We start from the raw sequence: 13,403 nt of genomic DNA on the forward strand, positions 1-13,403 counted from the left end.
TAAGTTCCGTTCTTAGGCGATCTTTTCTGATGGTATCGGGCAGGGATATCTAGAACAACGGGATTGCTGACTCTGTTTTGAAGTGGACAATAGGAGGGTTACTACATCAGACTATGTTGCAGTGCATTTAAGGAAGAATAAATGTTCCTCAACATGCATTTAGTGATTGGCCGTTTAACGCTTGCTTTTCAAGATCATGATTGAATGGCACTGGTTTAAGTCTCACACCAGATAAAACAAAATTAATAAAGCAGTAGCCTATACAACATTAAATTCAGCAATTTAAACATCAGAGAAATGAATGTTAAGTACGGTATTCACAATTTAGATGAATATTCCTACAATTTATTACATCGATAGGAGTTAAACACATTGCTACAAATGCAAAAGTGCATAAATATAAAAGAATATTAATTTAAACAGCAAATAGATAAACAGCGTTGAATTGAAACACAAAATGGGGTAATTTTCATTTAGTTTATTTAGCACTTTTGGAGTTCAGTTTGCGAATAGTAGCCTACGAGACATTTTTGCTGGTGGTTCAATTTCCACACGATTCAACCGTGTCAGTTCATTTTTCGCAAAGCAATTAAATGAGACTCTTAAAATTAAATCGAAATTGTTATGGCCTGAAGTACATGTTTGCGAAAATAAAACATTGTAAGACTCTGAGTCCTTCGCAAATTTGGCAGCAGCTGCAACAAATGAACCTCGCTGATTGCTGGTAGCAAGCAGCTTTTTCCGAATGAGCTCATCTGCTATTACTGCGGCATACAGCTGGTTCGCAAAGCTACAGAGAGTAAAACAGTATTCTGTTGGTACCGATAATCCGCCACGATTTGCCATCGCAAGTAGTTCATTTGGATTATTTTTTAAGCATTCGTCGGTTATGGATGGAACAGTGTTTTCTTGAACTAACATATCTTTGCACGGGGTGCATTTCCTTGTCCGTGATACACTTCTGGCAATATATCCACTCACGTAGTATGTGATGGAAGAATCTGTTTCGGAAATTTCGTCTATGGTTGCAGTTTTAAAAAATTCCAAAAGCCAATTGTCTTCCGTAATTTCAACATAGTCCTCATGTAACGGTGTATTTTCACTTTGAAGAGCAAGGTTAGATTTCTTGAAAATGGACTCTTTTTCGATTAGGCTTAAGCAACGGATTTTTTTCTCAGCTTGAAAAAGTTGATGGACATGAAAAAATTGCCACCATTAACTTGGCGTTACCACCCAAATCTTCCCTCAATCGGATCGGAGCAAAACTTTCCAGGGAGAACGTAGATAAAGTCGTGGTGGAATATTAAATGCTCAGCCAGAGACACCATTGCTTGAATACTTTGAATGCATGCTAAGAAAGTTTCTTTAGTTAGTCCTGCTTTGCCTGATTGCTTCCAAGATATCAAAATATTGGCAGCCGTGTTCAGAAAAGTGAACCTGCTGTCCGATTCGCTTTGCGTCAGTTGAAGAGGCTCGCAAGCGGCACCCCTTTTTCTGTAGCCTGCATACAAAAACAGCAACATAATATTGTTTACACAATATATAAATATAAAATGTGCTAGATATAAATAATATTATGCTCCAAAATATTATTTAAATGCAGCAAAAGCTAAATTGCTGCGCGGAAACAATCGGCCACCCCCACTAGTGGGGAACAAACCGACGATGGATTATGATGATGATGATGAAAAGTCTTGAAACTCAACTTATAATAAGTATTAACAAAAATCAACCACTCCTGATATTTTTCACGTAAACAGACAAGTCAAAAGAGGACAAAGAGACAAACGATTGAGGTTTTGAGTTTGCAATAAATTAATAGTTTTCAGTTAAACTTTATCATTTTGAAATAATTCTTCAAAATTAAGCTAAATTTAGTGGAAGCGGTGGTGCTTAACATTGTGCAGGTCATTACATGAAACAATAACTGCAAAGGTCAAACAAACAGACACACAACATAATGTAAAATCATAACACAGATACGTTTTCTGTCATGCCAGAGCTTTTAGTCTGAGAATTGAACTTTGGGCACATGAGGTGGACGTTTTAACTACGGTAATCAACCATTTCTACTGCTAGCAGATTGAACTTTGCAAGCGTAAGATATATGTACTAGCAAAAACTAAAACCGTACTGTCACTTTCAAACTCACATTTGCTCGGCGTTTTCAAGGACAATATTTTCCAAATCTCTAGTACAAATTTTAAAAATCGAGCAGTCCCCAAAAAGTCTGGATTGTCTTTTGCATAATACTCCAAGGCAGTGATTGTTGGCTCACTGAATAGCCTACATCTGAAAAGTAATAATTTTTAAATTAAAACAAGAGTAAACATAAAATTTAAAGTGAGTAAAAGTTGCACAAATTCTAGTTCTGCGATCAGCAGCAGGTGTCATCGTATACAAACGCATACAGGTACTTCTTACATGTGACTTGTAGTTGTAACCGATAAGAGTTAGGCTAATCAATAGAAAATTAGCATATGTTTTACTGTTTCATGAAACACATGCACCATCTTCTCCACGGAAAACAAATAGTTAAACGGAATTGAATGCTGTACGTTAGGTATTCTATTGCAAATTAAAACTGTTTTAAAAGCGACTTACACAAAGTATGTTGCGGAGATGTTCGTGACACATTGCTGGGATTTAGCGAAACTTTCTTCAAGGTGTGGGCAACTTTTAAACATTTGTGTTCTTCAATTGCGTAAAGACGTTTAATGTGGTTGAAGCTGGCATGGCATGACTCCCCAAGTACACTTTCAAAACCTGCATTTGGTATCGTCATGTAGCATTTAGACATAAAATTATTGAAAATGTTCTTGAAGTTGTGCGTGAAATCAAACAAAAGAAAAAGTTTTTCGCCAGATCTTGTAGGATGATCGATAAATGGTTTGAGTTCCCCTCCACACAAATCAACCATCATCTTTCTATAACAACAAAGAAAATACATAAGAATAAGTACTTCCAAAAGATCCTGCTTGGCTCTTTCCCACAATAACTACATGATTAGTTGTTAAAACTCTCGCATTTGTGCACGGTAATGTTGTAGGCTATTTAACTTCGTGCAAACTACTAAAAATAAAAACAAAGATACTAGAAATAAACCTTGATACACAGAGTGGAATTTGCTGTAGGTGTAGAACAACCTAACATAAAACAAGATTTGAGTCTTACAAGATGTAGACCGAAAGAGCAAGAACACAACTGTGATAACACATATTCATACAGAGCGCCAGATCTGGAAATCAGATCTGATAAAAATTGCTAACAATTTATCAACGCTACGACATTGCACTATGCGTGCAAGCAGCGGCGCTTGTAAAATCCGAGGAAAAGGACTGTAAACAAGTATTAATTTTACAAACGTTATTTTGTTTAAAACAAACCACATGCGAATGCCAAAATACAGCCTATTGCTACTAAGCAATTTTAGTTTACAATAACTCACGACTGCTGAAAATGATGAAACACAGTCTTGCAACCAGTAACTTAATAGAAAAAACATAGCCTACCTGTTGCAAACATGATTGTCTGTAGAAACTGCAGCCACAAATACTAAATCATTAAGGGCCGCCATCACTTTGTTAAACCAAAAGTGCAGTAGTTTTGTGTCCAGTTTGTTTACAGGAATCAGACATACAACATCACGAAATTTTGAGCATGAAGATTGAATCATAAATGTAAGAACCGTTTTAGCAGGAGCTCCATCTTCAGTGATTCCTACAAAAGCTCCATTGCTGTATTCGACTCTGCGTGCTGTGTAGACTTCATCAATTAAGAGAGTGACAAACTTTTCGTGCTCAGTCAAATCAGAAATCCGTTGCTTCAAGTATGGAAGGTCTAGTTGGCCAGACTCAACGGTACGTCCACTGGAATATGAGCGAAGCGTGCTCAAGGATGGCAAAAGAAAAACAGTTTTCAATTTTTTATATAGCGATGTACTGGTCAATTGCCACAAAAAGGCCATTGTTATTATTGTAGCAGAATATCGCCGACCTTCTTTTGGTTTAAACAGCAGTTGCAATTGTTCAATTATGAAATACAATAATGCAGCATTTGCTACATTTTCACCTCTTTCAGCCACGACGCTGATGTAGTCTTGTAATGCGCAAACAGCTACATCAATAAAAGCAGCACTAGTGGAAGTGCTCTTATCAGCCACAGCTTTGCAGTGCGCTAATAGATTGCTCAAACCAGAAAAGCTTTTGATGTTTTTGCCTTGCAACAAGTGTTGATAAGTACTTTGAGGCAAGCGGGAAGATGACGAAAAGGCCGAAACAGTCAGGTTGTCAAATACAAGCACTGAAGCAAGCAATTTTGGGGCTTCTTTCAACTTAGCATTGTCAATCAGGTGAAAAGAAATTTGGTTTTCTTCAGTTTTGAAAACATATCCAAAAAGCAGTGTTACTTTTTGAAGTTCATTCTTAAGTGCAAAAAAGTCTTTGATTTCATCGACTGCTAAAAACTCCATATTTTCTTTTACTAGTTTTGCGTTTTGTTTCTCGGCTCTTTCGGCTGCAGTGGACGCAGACGATCGTTTGATAGTTTGAACTGATGATAAATATTTAGGAAGTCCTGGAAACACTTTTGGAATTACAGTAGGTTTTAGCCGTTTTCAAACTAATTCGGTGGTTTCTCGTTTTACTTTTCGTCTTTTCTTTTTATCAAAGGAAACTGTTTGAAAGTCATTAGCATGAAAATGCTTATCGCAAACTCTATGATTTTTACTTAAAGTCCAGTTTTTGCGTGGAATAGCTGCAACCCATTTTCTTCGAATATCAGGATCTGCAGGGAATTTAAATAAAGCGGGCTTGTCTTCTTTGCTCGACTTGTAGCCACTACTACATCCCGGTACACAGCACGTGTTCACCATTGCGACAAGATTTTAAAAATGAGCGATGAACGGAATAAATTGGCAGATAACTTAATTAACTTGAAATCAACTTACACTGTGACAGATTATAGAAACTTTTAGCATTTCTAAATTATAAAATCCGACAATATTTACAGACTAGTAGGTACGACGTACGAGAACCTATAGCCTAATAGTCCCATGCAGTTGTTGTAGCTATTTTAGATTTAAGCGTTAAAATCTTACACCTCTTTTAACAACGCTTTTTTACAGTTTAAAATGTTGACTCCAAGCCTGCCTCTTGTTTATTCAATTCAAACTGTGACCTACCAGAACCGATGCCGTACTAAAATGTATCAACATACTGACAGTAGTCCAGCAATCGTGTAAAGTACAAAATGTACATTTAAAGTAACGCCAACTACCGATATTCTTCGAAGTCTGTAATAATACTAAACTTAACTGACTATGTTCTATATAACTAGCCAATTGAATCTTAACTGCCAGTGTACTGGTACTAAAACGCTGAAACTATCACACTATCCTACATCGTTAGATTCTCTACTTTACACAGCTGCAAAGCAACGACTGGATTTCTTTTTCTGTCATACAGTCACGAGACTTGCTTCACAGCAGGGATATTGCAGTGTTTCGTCATAGAAACCATTGTTATATTTCACTATCGTTTTGTAATACGTGTACAATAAAGTGGTCTGTGTGTAATCTATTAAAGTGTGGTGTATCTAAGTTAATCAAACAGAAATACAACAGATATCTAGAAAAGGCGACTTCTCAACAGCGTAATTGACACGCGCTTTCGCCTTTTTCATTTTCGGGCGTTAACAGCGCTGACCCTTCTAGTGTCCATCGCTTTATCGAAATTTGCAAAGTCAGCAATCCCGGTGTTCTAATATCCCTGGTATCGGGTAAGCTGATCTCAGTATCAGATCTCTCCTCACCGTTTGCACAGCTCAAAAGGGCCTTCTCTCTGTTGGCTGCTGTAAGCAGATCCGCCTGGTCGAATATTCGATCAAGCTCAGCTTGAACCAAATCAAGGGCTTCGATCCTATTGCCGTTTCCACGATTCTTCCCCCGCAGACGACAAAGCATTCGATTCCTCTGTGTTTCGAAATCTTGCTAGGAGTTTTGCTCACTCCGGGATCCTTTGGCATCTTTAGGTTATTGACAGACGCAAAGACGTTCGCTACTTCCTTAAGCTTGGAAACGGATTCATCTTTTCTGAGATTTTTGATCCGTTCGAGGAGAATGGTGATCGATTCCAAAGCTGAAGAAGCAAAGATTCTGTTTTGGAGCTGTCTTGCAACGGCTTCTGCAGGCTGAAAAACTTCAACGCTCCAGATAATCGCTAAATAAAGCCGCATCGTGCGTGCTTGTTTTACCAAGCCGAATATGTTTACACGTGCGTCTCCTCTCATTGCACTATCTTCTGTCATGTCGGTCAAACATGACAAAGCAATTGGCCTATCATGTATTATTGTAATGTTCAGAAGTATCGTACGCATGAAATGTAAATATTACAGAATGATGTCCAATAAACGATTGATCGCCGTGTTAGTAGGGAGGCTGACATAATCCATGTTAGTTTCGATTTGTTGGGTCAAGGTATGCCTGTTTGGCGGACAATTTTGTATTTTCTTACTTTCGAAGTAAAATTTTTAGCGTATTAAAAACATCTTATGCGTCGATATCGTTAAAGATAGGCAGAAGTGTTTTGGTGTGTGTCAGCTGTAGGTGTTCTATAACACCAAGAAATAAACAAATTTTAGTCCAATGCACCATGCTTGAATATTTTAGGAAAATAGTTTGTCATATGCTAATGGCAGTGATGTACGCGCATACAAAAAATATTGACGCCGTCAGCGTAAACGCAAACGTTCGAAAAAACATAGCCGTATGCGTCAACGCAACTTGTAAAAAAAGTTGGCGGCGTCAACGTCAGCGCATACACTAGCGTAAACTAATTTTGTTTGCTAGGTGCCAAACATTCACACGGTTTAAACCACTCGAAACAAACAAGTTTTATTTTGAATTTCCACGAAGAAACACAAGCATCTGAAAGTGTTCATCTGACATTTTGCTTTGTTTTAGTTCCAATATGTCTTTGCCCATTGAAAACATTCTTTCAACTGCAGCGCTGGAAGGTATTGGCGTGTTGTAGCGAAAAAATACATTAAAAAGTATGTGTTGACGCTATGCGCTAAAAAACCGCGAAAACTTTACGGCGTAGCCTCAAGCTCAAACTATCCAAAAAATGTGGCCGCAAGCGTTAGCGCAAACAAAAAGTCTACGCCGCAAGTCTGCGGCGTATACGTACATCTCTGGCTAATGGGGCTAGTTAGAAAATAATGGGTGGGGTTAGTTGGAAAATGTTTTGATAACGGTATGACCACGACCTACTAGAACACGGCCTAATATGTTGCTATTTGAGGAAATTTCTAAGAGTCTGAATTGTTACAATCATAGCTATGATAAACCTGTCATCTTCCGATTACCAGAAGTAAGTAAAGTAAGAAACATTTGCACCTAGACATATGTTTGGCTTGTTTGACTGGAGATTAGGTATGCACGTAGAGCACAGTATACACAATAATAATGTAATATGTAAGACTTTTCAACTGCACCCTGGAGGTACTGTAGTATCGTTTGGTGTAATTGCATGTTCCATTTAAAATATCAAGGATTTTTGTGGATTCTATGTTGTAAGCTGTTCATTTGATGTGTCAATTTAAAGTTTAAATCGTTTGTTTTTCGCCAATTTAGTATTGCAAGTAAAATATGGCTATTGGCGAAAGATCCTGCTTTACAAAAAAACCCTAACGACTGTACAATGAGACTACCTCCAGGATGCAGTTAGAAAGTCTTACATATCTTACATTACTATTGCATAAATTGTGCTTAACATACATATCTTATATCTGGCAAAACAAGCCAACAATATGTCTAGATGCTTTAATCTTGCTTGTTTTATATACTTCTGTAATTAGAAAAATGACAAGTTTATCATGGCCATGATTGTAACAATTCAGACTCTTAGAAATTTTCCCAAATAGCAACATATTTGGCCGTGTTCTATAGTAGGTCGTGGTATGACTATGTAGGCCTAGTATGATACGAGTATATCGTCGTGGTATGATAATGAGTAGTAGGCTATAAGCTCCAATGTACTTGTTTTAAGCAGACATACATTGTAAAACTTTAATTTGAATAACTTGGAAAGTGCTATAGGAAAAGTGCATCACAAGTTTTAACAATGCGTTTATTAAAAAATGTTTTTACGATGATTTAGTGTAGAATTCATTGCATTTTGATTTTAAAGCAAGTAAAAATATTTGCTTACAACCCCATGTAAATGTTTGTTGGTTGAAATAATAGCATCCAGTTCATTAGTGTGCAGTAAACTGACGTTTTTCAACTAACCCCAGGCATGGGGTAAGTTGAAAAATCAATTGTATGTTTGTTTATTTTAAATTTCCATTAAAAGCTGAATTGACTGAATACTTATTTTTGGTTGTATGATCGAGGACGCCATAGGTGATAATTTAAGCCGCTTCAAGTTGTCAGGTTATGCACCAATTTTTTTAAATTTCACTTTAAAAAAAAAACTTTCCGACTAGCTCCACTCTCCCCTATAGCTCGACCCTGTGATTGACGACTCTTTATTGCAAATGATGAGCGCGACCACACGTAACAGGAACTGGATTCATCGTAGCGATTATTGTTCGACAAAAATTCTGAAAATTGTCATGTAGGCCTACCTTAAATTGTCAGAATTTTCTGTGGGGGGCTGAAGCAATTATTGAAAATTCCAGGAGGCTGAATTTTCTCTAGGGGGGTTGCAGCCCCTTGAGCACCCCTACTTCCCGCGCCCCTGTATCTATCTCAAGTCTTTACAAGGATTATTGTTCCTAACGAATAGGAGAGACTCAGGTCCAGCAAAACGTAAAATTGAATTTGTGAGCTACAGTAGAATTTGCCTATAACGGCACCTCTAGGGGATTGCAAAAAGTGACGTTATAGCCGAATTGACGTTATAGACGAATTACCGCAAACTATTCCAAAACTGTCTTTTGATAAAAGAAAGAGGTGTATAATCCAGTCAGGTTTTCTGTGTACCACCAAACTGACAAAAGTCACGCAGAAAATACAGTAAACAAAGAAATTGTTTAAAAAAAATAACCTACAGCGAAAGGTAGGCTACAGGAAACTTGAGCAATACAGCTCGTTGCATACGTTAGTACTGTGTAACACTGCGGCTGCTAGTTTATACAGTACTGCACGTACAACTGTTGCTTTGAGTTGTTTAAAGGTCAGCTGTAGAGCTGCTTTTTGCACGTGATAGTTTTCACGCGGTAACGTTATAAACGTTATAAACGAACAAAAGACGTCTGGGGACCAATAAAGGGTGCTGTTACATGCGAATTGACGTTACAGGCGATGCTGTTGTAGCCGAACTACAATGTACGTAAAAGATAGGAATTCTGCCGGGACCGAGCGAAATGTGACGTAATAGGCGAATTGACGTTATAAACGAAGCCGTTATAGGCGAATTCTACTGTAATAACAAAACATAGCCTATTAGTCCGGTTGCCAAATCCAATTTTTTGGCTGAACCTGGAAATTTTATGCAAAGTTGTTTTTTTTATTGATTTTTGTAGCCTAGGGTCTACTCTTTCAGAATCTGCCGGGTGCACTCCGTGCATCCTTGAGCGTTTTGAGAAATTCAAGATGGCGTCCAAAATGGCCGCCGTTTCAGATAACTCCTTATAACTCAGTTAGTATTTGACCTAGGGTGATAATTTTAGTGTCTAACCGTACATCACAGGAAAATCCAACATGGCTGCTGATATATTTGCCGAATACTTACTGTAAATTTCTTAATCTCAAACTCCCACTATGCTACGTAATCACTTTGCTTTCTGACTGATAAGCGCGAACTTCGTCTCAGCAGGCTTGTAAGAAAGATCGATAAAGCGTTCTCTCTTTCGAAGCCGCAGTGCTTGTTCTAATTCAATGTTCTAGTTATAAGTTCTTATTATATATATTCTTCGAGGAGTACTTGATTGCAATACACTTGAGTCAAAGGAGGATTTCGTGGAGGTCTTGGAGAACATAGCCAAAAGGAGTAAGACTGCCAAACTGTGGCTGGACATGTTGATCAAACCAGTGTTCCTTATCATGAGGTTTGTCCGAGCTGAGCGGGAGGCTGATTTGCTGTTGCATCTTGAGGCATGCAAACAAATGCTTCCCTATTTCTTTGCCGCTGGCCATGTGCATGATGCAAGGTATGAGATGTGCTACCTAAGGGCAATGGAAGCCCTCCCAGAAGAGGTACTAGTCCTGTTCATGAAAAGGGAGCATGTGATGAGGCACCAGCGCGGACTATGGAATGGCCTGTGGAGTGATAGTTTATAGAAATTACTTTCATGAGATATGGCCATACCCCAAATGGCATCATAGGAATAACCAGAGATGTACGTATACGCCGCAAATTCTACGCTGTAGACTTGCGGCATAGACTTTTTGTTTACGCTAGCGCTTGCGGCCACATTTAACGCTTGCGGCCACAGTAGTTGTCGCTTGAGGCAACGCCGTAAAGTTTTCGCAGTTTTTTAGCGCATAGCGTCAACGCATACTTTTTATCAAGAAAATGAAGTATCTTCTGACAGGTGTCAAACCCACAACAATGCTTGATATGAACGACTAGGTTACATGTCTTGTAATGCAAAGAAATTTATTCTCACACGAGTCAGTTCAATCATATATTGCTAAAAATCGATATCGATCAGCTAGAAGCTAGATCATCTTCAGTTAAGCTAAGCTTATTCAAATAGAACTAAGATTTCTATTTGAATAAGCTTAGCTTAACTGAAGATGATCTAGCTCAGGGTTGTCCAAACTTTATGGGACGCGGGACGCATTCGGCAAGGAAATTAGATCGCGGGCCGCAGTTGACATTTTTCCTCTTATACACTGTCTCACCGTACCAGATGTAAAGTAAAACACGTACATGTGTAAATGAATCTTTATATTTATCATGAAAACATATTGGGGAATAGATTAAAGAAGCCAAGATGTGAATACTACGAATAAGAGAGTTTTGGAAATTTTAAGCAACGTCAGTAGACCAGGAAACCTTATAAATAACTGACAAGTATGAATAAGAATAAACCATAAATTTATTCGTAAAAAATATTTAAGGAAGTACGTAAAACGGTACAGTTTACTTAAAATTCAGTGAGATGGGTGTGCCTGCATTTTGGAAGCCAGCTCCTTTGTGTCAATGTCAACTGAGGTTAAGGCTAAACGAAGGCAGGCTTCGAGAGATGTTTGTTTAAGTAGATTCCTCTCTTTGGATTTAATCGACTTCATTGCGGAAAATGCTGCTTCACAAAGGTAGGTACTGCCAAACACTGACAGCAAGTGCAATCCAAAACGGCGTAAATTAGGATAATGCTCTTCAGAAAGAAGAGGCCAAAATTGAGTGATTGGCAGTGTAGCTTTGCTTAATAAAAACTGGTCACTTTGCAAGTCACACAATTCAAGCTGCAAATCGTCATCGGCTTCTGATATAGTTATAGTCAGCGGAGCATTGAATACATTGAAGTTTTTTGGATTTAGCCATCAAAAGTGATACATCATAAGAAGCAATGGTTGTAGAAGACGAAGGCTTCACTAATTGAAACATGTTTTCTTGACGCTTACGCAGGTTTGATTTGAGATCATTGAGTAGGGCTCGCCGCGCCTCACCAGTGTATTTATCATAGCCAGTGACATGAAGAGTGCTGTAGTGTCGTTGTACATTGTACTCTTTCATAACAGATATCATTTCATTACAAATTAAACATAAAACTTATATGCGGATTTTTATAAATTTACCATTTTAAGGTTGTTTTTCTAGGGTCGGCTTATATGCGAGGATATACGGTAATTTTTAAAAGTTTTCTAGAAGAGGCGGCGGGCCGCATTGAAGGAGGTCGCGGGCCGCATGCGGCCCGCGGCCAGGCTTTGGACAACCCTGATCTAGCTGATCGAAATCGATTTTTAGCAATATATGATTGAACTGACTCGTGTGAGAATAAATTTCTTTGCATCGCATACTTTTTAATGTCTTAACTGTTGTTTGCATTTTTTTTTTTTTATTAAACTTTCCAAATTTTGACTAAGTTGAAAGAATGTTTTTAATGGGCAAAGACATATTGAAACCAAAACGCAGAAAAATGTCAGATGAACACTTTCAGATGCTTGTGTTTCTTCGTGGAAATTCAAAATAAAACTTGTTTGATTAGAGTAGTTTATACCGTGTGAATGTTGGCACCTAGCAAACAAAATGAGTTTACGCTAGTGTATGCGCTGATGCTGACAACTTTTTTTTACAAGTTGCGTTGACGCATACGGCGTATGGTTTCTCGAACGTTTGCGTTTACGCTGACGGCGTCAATATTTTTTGTATGCGCGTACATCACTGGGAATAACTTTGAAGCCGGATACGTTCAAGATACATGTAGTACCGTGGAGGCTGCTCTGGGCGAAATGCTTGGAGATTCTGGAGACCAGGGAAGTGGACATAAGGAAGAAAAGAAGGCACAGATAGAGAATGACAACAAGGACCGAGAAGCCATAAGGACGAAGCTTCAAAAATGTATGGATCCACTTGATCCCGAGGAACATCCAGAAGATCTAGTGAACATTGCAACTGGTCAACATGGAACCCCGGTGGCAGTGAATGTGCAGGAGGCTGTGCAGAAAGGATTCAAACAGATGTGCGAGTTTAGAGAGAATTTACCTGATGGCTTACATGAAACAATTCACAAGACCGTGACTACCATGGTGGCTACAAAGAAACATGTGAATGTGGGAGGAAGTGAAGTGTACGACATGAATGTCATCTACTCCAGGGTCATAGGCCAACAGGTTAGTGGGCGTGATGTTGACATAAAAGATGTCCTATCCTACGAAGTGGCCCCAGTACCAACGTCTATGCTTGACCCAACAGGAGAAATGAGAGCTGCAACACCAAAGTCTTCCTTAAAGCCACAGCTTCAGGTTGAGGTATCTGCTCGGACAACAGCAAGTGACACTTCAGTAGTTGTGATTGATGGTTCAGCCCTACTCTGGGTGATTCCTTGGCCTGCAGAGGGCACCACTACAGACTACGCAAACATCTTGAAACACGCCATTGCCAAGAGAATAAAAGTTGGGGACGTTCACCTAGTGTTCGATCGGTAGCCTACTACGATTATAGTACTAAGAGTGTCACCAGAAGTGCTAGGGCCACTGGAGTTAGCCGACTCCACGAGCTGCAGTTGAACACCAAGTTACCACCTCAAAAGACTGTATTGACGGTGACTGAAAACAAGAAGCAGTGGATAAACCTGATTGTCAAACTTCTGATTGAAGACGAGTTATTCCATGAATACACCCAAAGTCACAAGTTGATAGTGATTGGTGAGGACGTTGCCCCATTTGAGATCAGCCATGGTGCTGTAGTGATCAGGAGGGCGGACCTTTCAACTAGTCATGAGGAAGCGGA

The sequence above is a fragment of the Aplidium turbinatum genome, chromosome 1, assembly GCF_918807975.1.
Source record: "Aplidium turbinatum chromosome 1, kaAplTurb1.1, whole genome shotgun sequence".
In the NCBI taxonomy this organism is placed as follows: domain Eukaryota; kingdom Metazoa; phylum Chordata; class Ascidiacea; order Aplousobranchia; family Polyclinidae; genus Aplidium; species Aplidium turbinatum.